This window comes from Gossypium arboreum, chromosome 3 (assembly GCF_025698485.1).
Source record: "Gossypium arboreum isolate Shixiya-1 chromosome 3, ASM2569848v2, whole genome shotgun sequence".
NCBI lineage: Eukaryota > Viridiplantae > Streptophyta > Magnoliopsida > Malvales > Malvaceae > Gossypium > Gossypium arboreum.
Genome location: NC_069072.1, coordinates 45,779,060 through 45,794,961, shown reverse-complemented (window position 1 = coordinate 45,794,961; position 15,902 = coordinate 45,779,060).

Genomic DNA, 15,902 nt, shown 5'->3' with positions numbered 1-15,902 from the left:
ATCACAAAATTGATACATTTATATTTGGATTTATTTATATTAAAACAACATAACAAACAATCAATTTAGTTTACATTAAAACGATTATAGTTCATATGAACTTACATCAATAACTAGTGTAACACCCATAACCCTTAACCGTTGATGGAATAGGGTTACAAAGCATTACCGGACTTTACAGAATAAATAAGAACATTTTATAAAATTTTAATAAACATATTAGAATCCAATCATAAAATACTTATATTGTCCCTTGTATGAACCCTTGAGGCCCAATATGCACTTTAGAAGTGAATCGGGACTAAATTAGAAACTCAAAGAATTTTTTTGCAAAATCTTAAAATTTTCTTAAGAATAGGGGACACATGCCCGTGTGACCAGACCATGTGGCTCACATGGCCAGCAGACACGCCCATGTCTTAGGCCGTGTGGGCATTCGATGTGAGGCACACAACCGTGTCTCATCTCGTGTTCTTACCCATGTAACTCTCTGACTTGGATCACCTATGCTAGGCCGTATGAAAGGTGTAAGGGTCACACAGCTAAGCCACAAGCCTGTGCGCTAGGCTGTGTGTAAAAACCTGGGCATTCTGTTTTGAGATTTTAAGGAACAGGGGACACACGGCCAGGCCACATGCCCATGTGCCAGGCTGTGTGTTACACATGGCTGAGACATAAGCCCGTGTGTCTACCCGTGTGGATGAAAATAGGCTATTTTAAGGCCACTTTTCTCACCTAATTTTGGTATCAACCTATGCACAACTATTTCTATACTCAAATATCACAATCATACCTTCCATTCAAGCCAAAAACCAAGCTTCATATCTAACATATCATCACATATATTAAATATCTAAACTTATGAAGTTATTCATGTATACATATTTGCATATTTAACTAAATTTTCTAACTACAACCATACCTCAATATGCCTTTTGATTAACTATCATTAAATTTTTTTAAACTCACCTCATGCATGATTAGTCCATACATATATAAGTTGATTAAAAACATAAACAAAGTGTAACTTCTAATATTTACACAAACCAACTTTGCTTAAAACCATTCCAATCCCTATACATGCCATATAAACTATTGTATCTATAGCAAAATCTACCGAGTAAGTTGGATAGTGTGATTCTGATGTGCTGATCCAATCTCCTGGCTTCTCAAAAGTCTACAAAGAACATTAAACAACACAAGTAAGCTTAAAGAAGATTAGTAAGTTCGTTGGATTTAAACATAAATCTTACCGAATATACTATAACAAATTATTCAAATAAATAATTCAATATACAATTCCTGTCAAACTTAACTTCAATTAATGAATTCACTTATTTCAGATCATTATCAATAATAACTTTACATCTTCAATCATTAATTCCAAATATCACTTACCAACTTTTGTCAAGTAGGAGAACATCTTACGGATCTGAGTACATCATATACGGAAGCCAAAGGCTACATAAAAGAACATAATTGCTAAACGAAAACCCGTGAGGGTTGAACGAAAGCTCGTAGGAGCTAAATGGAAACACAAAAGGGTTAATATTGAAGCTCAAAAGAGCTAAACGGAAACCCATTAAGGTTAAACGGAAACTCATATGAGTTAACTGAAGCTCATAAGATCTAAACGGAAAGTAAACACAAAAGTCCGCAAAAAATGCTGAACCTCGGTTTACTTGGGTAAATTTTCGTAAATTATTCCTTTGCCACATAACGATCGTACTCAATTCTGCTTTCCACTTTAGCCAAATAATTATTTCAATTCGCAATTTAATAATATTTCATTTTTCAACAATATACTAAATACATAATATCATGCATTAATTCAATATAATTAATAAACTTTAACCATACGAACTTACCTGGGTTAGTTGCAAGATTTGTAGAAGTTCAAGGACTATTCTGCTATTTTCTCTTTTTCACGTTTGTCTACGAGCTCTTGATCTAAGATGTAAAATTATTCATTCATTAGCATATATTTCAGTTTCAATTTACTACACAATTAATACCCCTTAATTTTCAAAATTACATAATTACCCTAATTTTGACAATTTTTGCAAATTAGTCCCTTACTAATTAATCCATCAATTGAGCTAATTTTTCTCATTTGACAATTTATCTAAAAATTCTAGGCTATTATAATGCTATTGATATCTAGAATTTCAACATCAAACCCTAATTGTTAACCTTTTCACAATTTGGTCCTAAAATCAATATCTATCAAAATCACTTGATAAAATCATCATAAAATAAAATTAAAGCTCTAAATCCATATTAATTCATCATAAACATCTAGCACTCATCAATGGTAACTTTCAAAATTACCCATAAATTCAAAAACTAATGAATTAAATAATTGGACCTAATTGTCAAAGTCTTAAAAGCACAAAAATTCCGAGAAAAGAGCAAGAATTGAACTCACATGATGTAAAAATATGAAAAACCAGCTTTTGGAGACTCATCTATGGTGTTTTGAAGATTGATGAAGAAATGTCTAGATTTTCAATTTAGTCATTGTTTTAACTTTTACCTTAATTCCCAAATGACCATTTTGCCCCTAATTTATCAAATTTCAAGATTTTTCTCTACACATGCCGTTTCAGCCTTCTAATAAGTGTTTAATTACTTTTTGATCCTCCCTCATTTACTACTTGAACTAATTAATCACTAATTCTTTAATTTGCAAGTTTTGCACCTTTTTCAATTTAGTCCTTTTTATTTAATTAACTATCAAAATGTTAAAATTTTCTAACGAAACTTTAACACTAAATCAATGATACTCCGTAAATATTTATAAAAATATTTACTGCTCAGTTTATGAAATCGAGGTCTCAATACCTCATTTTCAAAACCACTTAATCTAATAAATTCATCTAAAACACAATTCACTAATTCAAAAGTTTTCCTAAAATCATATTTGGCTCTTAAACACTAAATAATAAAATATACGAGCTCACTTGTCAGTCGTGGTCTCGAACCACTATTTTCTATACCATTGAAAATTGAATTATTACAACTAAGGTCGTAGAAGTAGGGTTGTAAATTAATCTAAAGCTTTAGCCTTTTCGCGATTTAAGTCTGAATGTGGTTTAACTTGATCTAAATAAATAATTTCATTCAATTAAATACTTCTAGTATTAAATTTAACCCATAGTTCATATTTATGTAACATTATGAATTTGCCCCTAATACTTTAACTTTTCACAATTTAGTCCTTAAGCTCATAACTTAAATATAACTCATTTTTGCCTAACTCCAATTTAACCAATGTTGCAAGGGACTTTAAAGTAACTTTTATTTACCAATATTTCAAAATAAAACCCATAGATTTATATATTTAACAATTTAATCCCTATTTCTAAATTCAACAAAATTCACTTAACAAAACATGTTTATTTTACAATAAGATAAATAATCCATCAACTAACATCAAAACCTATTGAAAAACATCCATGGCAAGTCCCTCAACATTTAACAATTTTGCAAAATAACCCCCGAGCTAGCTAGACTAAGCTAAAACAAACTCCAAAACATAAAAATCAATAAAAACATGTCACAAAATCTTACCATGCAATGAAACTAAGCTTAACTGAAGCTTGTTCCTCCCCCAACAATGGCTAATCAGTTTTAGATGAAGAAGAAACAGATATGATAACTTTCTTTCATCTTTTAATTACTTTATTTTTCTTTTATTTTATCAAATTACTAATTTACCCTTATTAATTCAACTAATCATCAACATTTTAATGTCCATGGCTGTCCATTACTCTCATAAATGGTATAATTATTATATAAGTCCACTAATTTAAGATTCCATACCCATTAACCCTTTTTGCTAATAGAACTTAACTTTTACGCCTTTTACAATTTAGTCCTTTTTACCTAATTAACCATTTAAACATAAAAACTTCTTAACAAAGTTTTAATACGACCTAAATATAGTCCCATAGACATTAAATAAATAATAAAATAATAACTCACTCGTCGAAATTGTGGTCTCAAAACCACAGTTTCTGACACCACTAAAGATGGGCTGTTACATTGTTTTTATTTAAATAGTGTGCATATAATATAAATAGGAAGTGTGTAGCTTGAAACGAGATTGACGAGATCCTATACCACTGCCATTTATCTCCAAGTAGGGGACATTTTGGTGGTTCTCGCACTGCAGCAAAGATCTTACAAGCTGAAATTTTCTGGCCAACGGTGTTTAAAGATGCATAATGTAACACCCCTTACCCGTATTCGACACCGGAATAGGGTGCGAGGCATTACCAGATTTAAACATAAGCAAACATAAAAAATCGAGGCATAAATTTCCATTCAAATTTAAAAATTTTCACATACATTCAAATTGTCTCTATAACGAGCCTAGGAGGCCCAAAACATGCTTTGGCAGTGGTTCGGTACTAAACCGAGAGCTTTAGAAAAATTTCGCAATACTTAGTAAAATTTTCATCAAACAGGGGTCACATACCCGTGTGGCTTGGGACACGCCCGTGTGGTCACACACGCCCTTGTCTAGACCCCGTTTAACTCTTTGTTTGTCATCCATGAACAAAATGAAGTTACATGGCCAAGGCACACGCCCGTGTCCTTAGGCCGTGTGGTTGATTTAATTTTCCAAAATTTTTATAAAATAGGTACAGACTTCACACTCCCAGGGCACACGCCCGTGCCTGAGGCTGTGTCATCCACATGGCCGAGACACATGTTCGTGTCTCTATCTGTGTGCTCGATACTGAGCATTCTATTTTGCAACTATTAAGGTGTAGGGGACACACGGCCGGATCACACGCCCATGGGGAAAGCTATGTGTCACACACGGCCTAGACACACGCCCGTGTGTCTACCCATGTAGACAAAAATAAGACTATTTACCAATCCTTTTTGTCACTCTTCCATGCACAACCTACACAACAACATATAATACCAATCCAAGCATATACATTCAACCTAACCAGCCACAAACAAGGCATCCACACATCATTCACATACTATTATCTATCATATACAACCATCACATGCTATTCAACTTAAACCATACAAATTTCAACATCCATGAAAGGCATCATCATATGTATATACTTAAACCAATATTAACCAATTTTAATGGCCATTTACAAAATGAATTAGTAACCAACATAAGCCAACACATTTGGCCAAATCAATTATGGCACATAATAAAAGACCAAATCAATTATGCCATAACTCAAAACATTAAAATCACTGGTACCCAAATGTTAAGTTGATAGTGTGAATGGATCTCCGACAGTCTTCGATCCTCGAGCTAGCTTGGTGACACTATAAAATAAGGGAAAAGAAATGGAGTAAGCTTTAAAGCTTAGTAAGTTCCTATGCAAATAATAAGCATCATAAACACATATTTATCATGCAATTAACATGAAGTGAATTAACATATATGTCATTATAAATCTCGTAGTCCAACTTGGCATGGATATTGTTATAACCTTAGTACCATAACTTGCACAATCATAATCTTATCGAGGGATTCTTCACATATCAAGCTCATTAAGCACAAGTCTTACGTACATACCTGTACCATCTTGCAACATATCATGGTCTTTCACAACATTAACATTTCCGTTGCGATTCCCGTTAAACCACTTGGAATACTAAAGGATACTTGGGAAATCTTACACTCATAGTACCATACCAATGCCATATTCCAGATATGGTCTTACATGGGATCTCATATCGATGCCAATAGCCCAGCTATGGCCTTACACGAAGTCTCATATCAATTCCATATCCCAGAGATGATCTTACACGTAATCTCAAATTACACTAATGTCTTGACATTTGTATCCTATCTATTCCTAAGGTTCAACTGGGATTTCTCTCTTGTTGAACTTTGTCGATTACATCCAAGAAGTCAATCATAATTCATACAATATTAATGCAATTAAAGCATAAATAAAAATGCATTATTTACATACAAACTTACCTCGGTACAAAAATAGTGGAAATGGACTTAATCGTCAAAGATTTTGTTTTTCCCCCGATCTAGGTCCGAACCTTGTGTCTTTTGATGTATAATAGCAATTTAACTCATTTGTTAACCACATTACTCAATTCAGTCCAAAAATCACACTATGAAAAAAAATACAATTTTGCTTTTAAACTTTGTCATATTTACATTTTGATCCCTAGGCTCGTAAAATGAAATCTATTCAATTTCATCCAGACCCAAGCCTAGCTAAACCTTACACATGCTTATAACAGTCCACATTTTTTCATTAAATCACAATTTTACACATATTTTGAAATCTTTTTACAAATAGGTCCTTTTGACATTTTCATCAAAAATCACCTAGTAAAAGTTGTTTATCTAACATTAAACTTGCATAATCTACCATTAGACATCAAAATGCACAAATGTCTAACATGGGTCAAAACCTAGACCTCAATCATAGCTCAAATTAATGGTGGAAATAGCTAGATCGGATGATAACGACTTAAAAAATGTAACGAGCATTAAAAATGGGGCTAGGATGTACTTACAATCAAGCTTGGAATTTGAACAAACCCTAGCTATGGTGACCTTATAATTTTTGGCACATGGAGAAGAAGATGAACACAAATTTTGGCTTTATTTTCCCTTTTTATTTGTTTATTTGCCAAATGACTAAAATGCCCTTAATGCATAACTTTGAAATTTCATCTATTCATGTCTATTTTTGTACACTAACTTATCCAATGGTCTAATTACCAATTAAGGACCTCTAATTTAAAATCTCATAGCAATTGGACACCTTTAACAAGTAGAATTCAACTTTTGCACTCTTTACAATTTAGTCATTTTCACTAAATTGAGTGCCCAAACGTCAAAATTTTCGAACGAAATTTTCAGGAAATCATGCCATAAAACTGTAGACCATGAAAATGTAATAAAAACAAATTTTTCTATGTTGGATTCATGGTCTCGAAACCACTGTTCCTACTAGCCCCAAAATTAGAGTATACGTGAAAAATTGCAATAGATGCCAAAAGACTGGAAATATAGCAAGAAGGAACGAGATGCCCATGATAAATATCCTTGAGGTAAAACTATTTGACGTTTAGGGCATTGATTTTTAGGGTCGTTTCCTTTTTCTTTTGGTAACAGGTACATCCTAGTGGCGGTTGACTATGTATCCAAGTGGGTGGAAGCTGAGGCATACCCAACAAATAGTGTTAAGGTAGTGATGCAATTCTTACATAAGCATGTGTTTACATGGTTTGGGACTCTGAGAGCTATAATTAGCGATGAAAGATCTCACTTTGTAAACAAATGACTTAAGTGGTTGCTTGACAAGTGTGATGTGAAACACAAAGTCACCACTGTCTATCATCCACAGTCAAATGGACATGTTTAATGAGTAAGCCGTGAGATCAAAGAAATCCTTGAGAAGGTGGTTGAACCTAACTAAAGAGGTTGGTCCCGAAGGCTCAATGATGCTCTATAGACCTATCCAATAGCTTTCAAGACACCGTTAGGAATAACTCATTATTGGTTAGACTTTGAAAAAGCGTGTTATTTGCCGCTTGAGTTAGAAAATAAAACTCACTAGGCCTTGAAATAATTATATCTGGATCTAAAGCAAGCCAGTGAGAGAAGAATGTTACAGCTTGATGAGCTTGAGGAATTAAGGTTATTTTTGTATGAGAATTTCAAGATGTATAAAGAAAAGATTATGAAAAAATATAAGATTAGTACTTGAACTTGTCCACTTCTTCCAGATTGGTACCTATGATTTTTTCCTAGATTGGTACTCAAACTTTTTTTCCGTCCACTGATTTGGTACCTGAGCCTAACATCTTTTAAATTTTACTGATGTGGCAGCACTGGCCAATCAATCGCGTGTCGCCATGTGTCGCAATCTGGGAACCCTATTTGACCTTTTTTTTTCATTTGTTGACCCGACTCTTTTGGTTTTTTTATTTAAATTTTTTTCCTTTAAAGTTATATTTCATTAATTTTTCCATCATTTTTCACTATCTTCTTCAAAATTTCTTTTTCTTTCATTTTCTCTTTGAATCGTATGCTCTTCCATTTCTTTTCTTTTGTTTTTTGTCAACAGTTTTCAACATATTGCATCTCTCTTAGTTTTCTAACTTTGGTTTTCTCTTAAATTTCCCCCTTTTTTCTCTTTTTTTTCTTTCCTCTTTTTCGTTTTCCATCTCCTTCACATCTCCACCATGTCTTCTTCTACGAATAGAAAATCAAGTGCATAGAGAAGTGTTGTGTACTGCTATTGCGGTTTAGGGGAACCCATTTTCAATATGAATACTTCAAAGAGTAAAGGGAGAAAATTCTTTGGGTGTTCGAAGTTCAAAGAGGTAAATTAGGCTTTAGGGTTTTGATCTACCAGTGCAATTTGTAGAGAATTGTTATGTATTATTGTTTTTTAAAATAGAACCATCCATCAAAATACAAACATCAATAAAGTGTCCATCAAAATACAACCATCAATTAAACTATCTATCATCGAAATACATCCAACAAAATAAAACCATCCATCGTATGGTAACAAAATAGGACGATCAAATTAAACATGGATTAACATAAACTATCTCCATGGCTTACGATTGTATTTGGGTGGGTATTTGAACTTAGCCTTTTTCTTGTTCCTACTTTCTTGAGTCCCACCAGTCGTTTCTTTGTCCTCCTTTTTATTGGTGCACTTGGTTGGGGTTGTCACTATGGTTTCCCCTCTCATACTAGGCTACAATGCATAAAATACGTAAATAAAAAACATGTCATCAGAATACAATAAACAATTTAGAAATTGGCTACTTACATTCAAAATTTGCATCGCTGTCCTCTCATCGGTGCGTAACCCAATCCCTTACATAGCTTGTTTTCCCCTACTATGAAGTGTTGTAAGTATTTGCTGTGTTGAAAAGGTTGGTATGGTGGGAGGAGTTGGTTGTGCTGAAGGAGCTGATGGTGATAATATAGATGCTTCGAATGCAGTAATTTGAAAAGTAGCTGGTGGAGCAGGATTAGAAGGAGTTGATGGAATAGGAGCTGCTGCGACTGGTGGAACAAGAGCCGCTGGAGGTTTGCTCTGTAAATTAAACATGTTAGTAATTCTCATATTAAACACGTTTTGAATTAAAATTATTATAAGGTAATAACACTTACAGTAGTTGAATTTTGATAGTTTCTGGAGTTGTGTCCAACCATGGAACACTTGTGGCACTTTATCTTCCTCCTTCTTCTAGGCAATTTACTCCCACTTATCTCTCCCTCTTCTTTGAATCTATTTTTTTTCTATATCGAGAATTTTCCTTAGAATGGTAGGGTCAATTGGTCCCATATCGATTTTCAACTAGACTTTCTCACTTGAGACAACACGCAATACAAAACCATACAATTTTTCATAAACATCCTTTTTAAACCCCTTATAAACAAAATCAGAAATATCAACTTTTTTCCACAACATTGCTGCAATAGCATGTGGACATGGGATGCCAATGGGATCCTATCTCCTACAACTACATGACCACTTTAAACCCTTCTACTCTATTCCTTTTGACATGACAATATGAACTGATTTGGATACTCTTATGTAACTTCTCACATATCTTAGGACATAATTGGTGATTCTAGTTTTTAGTTTTGGCCTAATTCTTTACAATCCTACCCATAACATACTGTCTAATTTCTTTTAACATAAAAATTATAGACATTGACCTAGCTCCTAAAATTGTTGCATTAAATGACTCAATAAAATTGTTGTCAGTTGTATCACATATGGACCTACCAGAAAAAAAAAGCCTTTGACCATTGTTCAGGATCAGTCCTAAGTAGACTTATATTGACACTATGTTTGATACGGTCAATCCTTTTGATGTGCTCTTCAAAGTCAGTAGTTATGTATGATTTGCAGACTCCCCAAAATGCTTGTTGCAAGTCTCCTCCAGGATTTTCTTTCCTCCAGTTGGTATTAGATGCCTTGCAAAAACTTTGTGCTTAACACTTGGTAATAACTTAGCAATCTCTTCCATCAATCCAAAAATGCAAACAAAAACAAAAATATTAGATGGTTGGTTTAATAAAATAAGCACAATATCAGATAATTATTTAAGTGAACTTACCTTTTGTTTGTCAGTCATAAAAGTGAATCCAGAACCATCACCAATATCTAAATTTGAAATAAGATTATTAAGAAACCATCTCTCCCCACAGCACACAGAAGTTTCCCCTTGAATCTCCCCTTCAAAAACCTTCTATCTAGACAAATAAATGGCCTACAACACTCCAAAAACCCTTTTCTCAAAGCACTAAACCCTACATAAAATCTCCTAAACTTGGGAAATTTAGTAGAGGTTGGTCTTTCTACTATCACCTCTATATTGACATCCAGATCTGCCTTTCTAAGTGCATGTGCATAGTCTCATAGTCTGTTAACCTCATAGCAAATCCTTCCATTTATTTCCTCCAATGCCAGTTTCCTAGCTCTGCTGCATATATCCCTGCCTAACTCAACTTTCAACTCTTCCTTGGCTAGTTTTTGTATCTCAGTTAACTTCAGCTTTGGAATCAGTCTAATCTTACTTAAGAAATGGTCCCTAACAAACTTGTAACTCTTAAAAGTAAGAGAACACTCATGGGTTTCTATAAAGGTTTTTATCTTCTAACACCCATCACTATTATCTACACTAGCATATATTCTAAATGGACATCCATCTACCCTACATTTAGCCCTGTCCTACCCTTCTCATTCATAAGATATACAATATCAAAACTTTTTTTTACTACATACTTTGGTAATGCAGTCTTAAATTCCTCTGGTCCCCTAAACACCATACCAAGCTCTAAATGTGATATTAGGTTATTAGGATCGAAATATACGTTTCTGCTCCTCTTACAAACTACCTCACCATCCAAATAACTTCTATAAGACCCTAGATCTGATGAATCAATGTATTCGGTTCCCCATTTGATGAAACCTCACCATTTTTCTCTCCCCTCCCACTATTTTCATCTACTTTTGCTTCTTCTCTTTTTTTCCCTTTTATTTTTCTATACCAAGCATTTATATTTCTCACCTCTTTATCCTCATCCTCAGATTCTGCGCCTAAAGCCCTTTCACTGCCCAATGAGTTGTCTGTATCACTGGCCCCACTACTTTCAGTACTTTCCCCATTGTCAGCACATGCATCACTACTCCCACTGAAGTCTGGTCCCACATTAGATTCCCCACCTAACTGTGTAAATGTTTCCCCAGCCCCACCATTAACTCTCTCATTACAATTTAATTCTTCATTAAAATTTTGTTTTCCAGCCCAACACCACTATTTACATCATTTTCCCTACTGTCAGGCAACAATATAGTGTCATCAACAACATTAGGTGTGTCTACGTCATGTTCAACATATACATGTATGGACCCTCTTTGTCTAATATGGTTAATCATTTCTATGAATGATGAATTATCATATCAAACATATAATTCCTTACTAAAATGTACCCCACCCTCACAATATACAAAGTTTCCAACAACTTTATACCCAGCTTCCACTACCATCTCACACAATGTGTAATAATACAAAAAATCAGGGTCAAAATCCCATTGTAGCACTTCCCCTCCAACATAGGATAAACATGGGTTTGAAACAAAAGTTCTGCCCAAATGCATATGCACCACACATTTATCCCAAGATATTATAGCAAACTATACATGTATAATATAAACTGTAATATACATGCATGATATATACATACAAATTTTTAACAGTGCTAAATATAACATACATACATAAACATACATAAGCAAACATACACATAACAGTAATATACCACATAATATACTTTCATTAAACATGACATACATAATATACAAACATAACAGTAATATAACAAATAACAAACATACAAATATGCATACATAATATACATAACATATATACATAACAAGACATAACATAACATCCAGTATAAATATACAAACATCACAAGAAACATAACATACATACATAACATAACATAACATAACATAACATAACATAACATAACATACATACAAATATACAAACATAATAAATAAACATAACATACATACATAACAATACATAACATATAACATACACACAAATATACAAACATAACAATAAACATAACATAACATAACATAACATAACATAACATAACATAACATAACATAGCATAGCATAGCATAACATAACATAACATAACATAACATAACATAACATAACATAACATAACATAACATAACATAACATAACATAACATAACATAACATAACATGACAAAAATAACATAACATACAAATATACAAACATAACAAGAAACATAATGTACATACATAATAGTACATAACATAACATAACAAAAATACATAACAGTACATAACATACATAATATACATAACAGTTTAAAAACATAACATACATACATAAACAGTACAGAAACATACATAACAAACATACCTTTCACCCTCAATCTCTTAAACGCTCGAAGAAAATCCCTGTCACTCATGAATGACAACAAAAACAAAAAATAAAAGTCATATATAATACGAATTAAAAATTGGAAGTCAGATATAATGCGTACAAAAACAACCAGTTTGTGAGAATGAGTCCAAACAAAAGGGTTTAATTTAAAAAAAAAACATAAAAAGAACAAAAACCCCATCGAAGATGGAAAAAGCTTTGTATGCTAAAAATATGACAATTTTAATTTGATGATGAAAAATAACCCAAAAAAATAGAGTGAAATACCTGTAATCAATGATCGAAATATGGCAATCTTGATTTAAACACTATAACAAATAGCTGGGTAATCGAAAGGGATGACTAGTTGATGATGAAACAAGGGTTTTTTCCAGACAGATGGGTGGGTTATTGAAAGGGTATCTAAGATTGTGGAAGGTTTCAAACAAATTAAGGGTTTTCTTTCAAACAAATTGAATTGAAACGGTTTCTCAGATGAAGAATCAATATTAACTATGGGATTGGTAATAGTTATTATCTGGATTTTGACCTTTAACAAAAAAAACCTAATAGGTTTCTTTCAGATGAAGAATCATTCAATTTTTTTTTAATTCTTTCTTATTTTTTCAAATTTTAATTAATGTTGTCTTTAATTTTTTTCAAAGGAGTCTGGTCAACAGATGAAAAAAATGGGTCAAATGGGGTTCCCAAATTGAGAAACGTAGCGGCGCTCGATTGGCCAGTGCTGCCACGTTAGCAAAATTTAAATATCGTTAGACTCAAATACCAAACCAGTGGACGGAAAAAAGTTTAGGTACCAATCTAGGAAAGAAAAAACCATAGGTATCAATATAGGAGAAATCGACAAGTTCAGGTACTAATATTATATTTAACCCAAAAAATTAAGAGATGTCATGACAAACGTATACAATCTCGAGAATTCAGATAAGGTCAAATAGTCTTTTTGTTTAATTCAAGGTTCAAGTTATTCCATTGGAAGCTCAAATCCCGATGGACTGAACCTACACCATTCATAAAATCTATCCGTATGGAGTGGTGGAACTGCACAATAACAAGAGAGGTTCATTTAAAGTTAGTGGTCAACGTCTTAAGCATTATTGGGATGGTGAAGTTGAGCGAATTGAAAGTTGTTCAATTTAATAGACCCTTGATTTTTCTTGTAATTAATTTAAATAAATGACATATTTAGAAATTATTTTTCTCGAAATATTACGTTAAATTAATTCCATCTAAGGATATTAGAACTTAAGCAGGATCATTTGTGACCCCTTCAACCTTTCCTGAGAATTTAATCTGATGTAATTTTTCGAGAAGAAATTTGTTTATGTTTAATTTTAATTTTTATTTGCAATTCTCATTTAATTTGTTTATGTTTAATAAGAGGGTCAAATTGGCCCAAGTACTAATTGATTTAGTTTTTGGTTCGGTTTAATTGTTCAATACAAGAAATAATTATAGTTTGGGCTCGAGGCCTAAAGAAGTAAAGATGAGGAAAACACCCATTCAGTGCCGTCACTTTTATTCCCTCCATATCTTGCTGCCCAAGTTACTACTCTAGCTAAATTTTAGCTAAAATTTACCCTAATCCATCACTATATAAACCCCTTAACACTATCATAATTTTCACAACAACTAAACAATTAGCCTTTATCCTAAACCTATATATGTTTCTTCTCCTAGCCGTCGGCTTCAAGTTCCAAAAGCTTCTCCCTAATTTTTCGTTCGTGTCACATACCTCTACTAGCTTTGCCACAAGCCTTTCACCGTAGCAACTTCCATGGCATCACCACCTCAATCCTCTTGTCACCGTAACTTCATTGTCGCCGCAACGTCCACCTCAAAAAGCTGAATGTCTTCTTTTCTTTTGAGAAAAATCACCATGTCTCATAAAAGAACTAGATCTTCAAAGACTTCTACCTGATTGTGATTCAAGATGAGGAAGTGAGAGAAAGATTTGATTCCATCTTCAAAAATCAACCCATGATGCCGAAAAAAGGTTTCAATTTAGAGATCAATTACAATATGATTATGCCTTCGTCAATTCAAAAACAATTGATGCTTTAAATTGAAATAAATTCTATGATGCACGATCAATGCCTGAAGAGGAATTAGTGCGAAAGATCTATGCCAATTTGACTACGCCAGATTCTAGTGAGGTCCTTGTTCATAAAAAGAAGGTATACTCACTTTTAAATCCATTAGTGATTTGTGTAATTTGCCTGATGTTGAAGAAGATAAGTACTCTGCCATGATGACAAATGTCAATTGAGATTTTCTTCAATAAGTACTTAATGTTGTTACAAATCCGGCATCCCAATGGATTATAAGGAAGTACGACAGTCATTTTTGTCGAAGGGAGAATTCAGACCCAGCGGCTAAGGTATGGTTCTACTTTTTTCTATATAGCTTCATGCCTATTTCACATAGTTTAACTATCTCGATGGAACAAATGCTATTGTTGTATGCAATTATGACAGAAAGGTTTATCTATGTTGGGAAAATTATTCTCAAATAAATTCAAGATTGTGCTAGGAAAAAGGCAAAAAGTGCTTATTTTCCATCATTAATTACTTCACTTTGCTTGAGGGACCAAGTTAAATCAAAAGCAAACCTAAAGAGCTGGTATGTTCAAGGTTGCATAACAAGACATGATCTTGAGAGGTCAGTGGAAAATGTTGAGCTATTGTACCAGATCGAGCCAAATGAACTGAACAAACTAGAATCTGATCAGTTGTCAAACAAATTTGAACCAGTAGCTGATTCGGTAAATGAAACTAAAAATTTGAAGAGGAACCAAACAACCTTGAACCGAGGATGAAACCAAATGTTGTTGAACTAGTTGAGCAAAGTGTTAATCCTGAGCTGACCATTCTAATGCCCACTTGTTCAAGCACTATGAAGAAATTGCAATTTTCAATTATGATAGATATGTAGAAATTCATGCATAACCAACAAGCTCATTTGAGAAGTAACACCCTTAACCCTTATTCGTCGCTGGAAACAAGGTTACGAATCATTACCGGACTTTATAGGCTAATTATGAATATTTCATTACCTTTATCATACAAATCAAGAATCAATCATATAACACTCATATTGTCCCTTAGATGGGCCCTCGAGGCCCAAAATACACCTTAGAAGTGAATCGGGACTAAACGGGACACTTAGGGAATTTTTCCAAAATTTTAAAAATTTTCTTAGGAGCAGGGGACACACGCCTATGTCTTAGGTCGTGTGGGCATTTGATGTAAGGCACACGACCATGTTTTAGACCTTGTCTTTACCCATGTAACTTTCAAACTTGGGTTACACAGCCAATCACACGCCGGTGTGCTAAGCCATGTGCAAAGTGCAGGAGTCCTCGTATTCAGCGCTAGAATAGGGTTACGGAGTATTACCAGACTTATTAA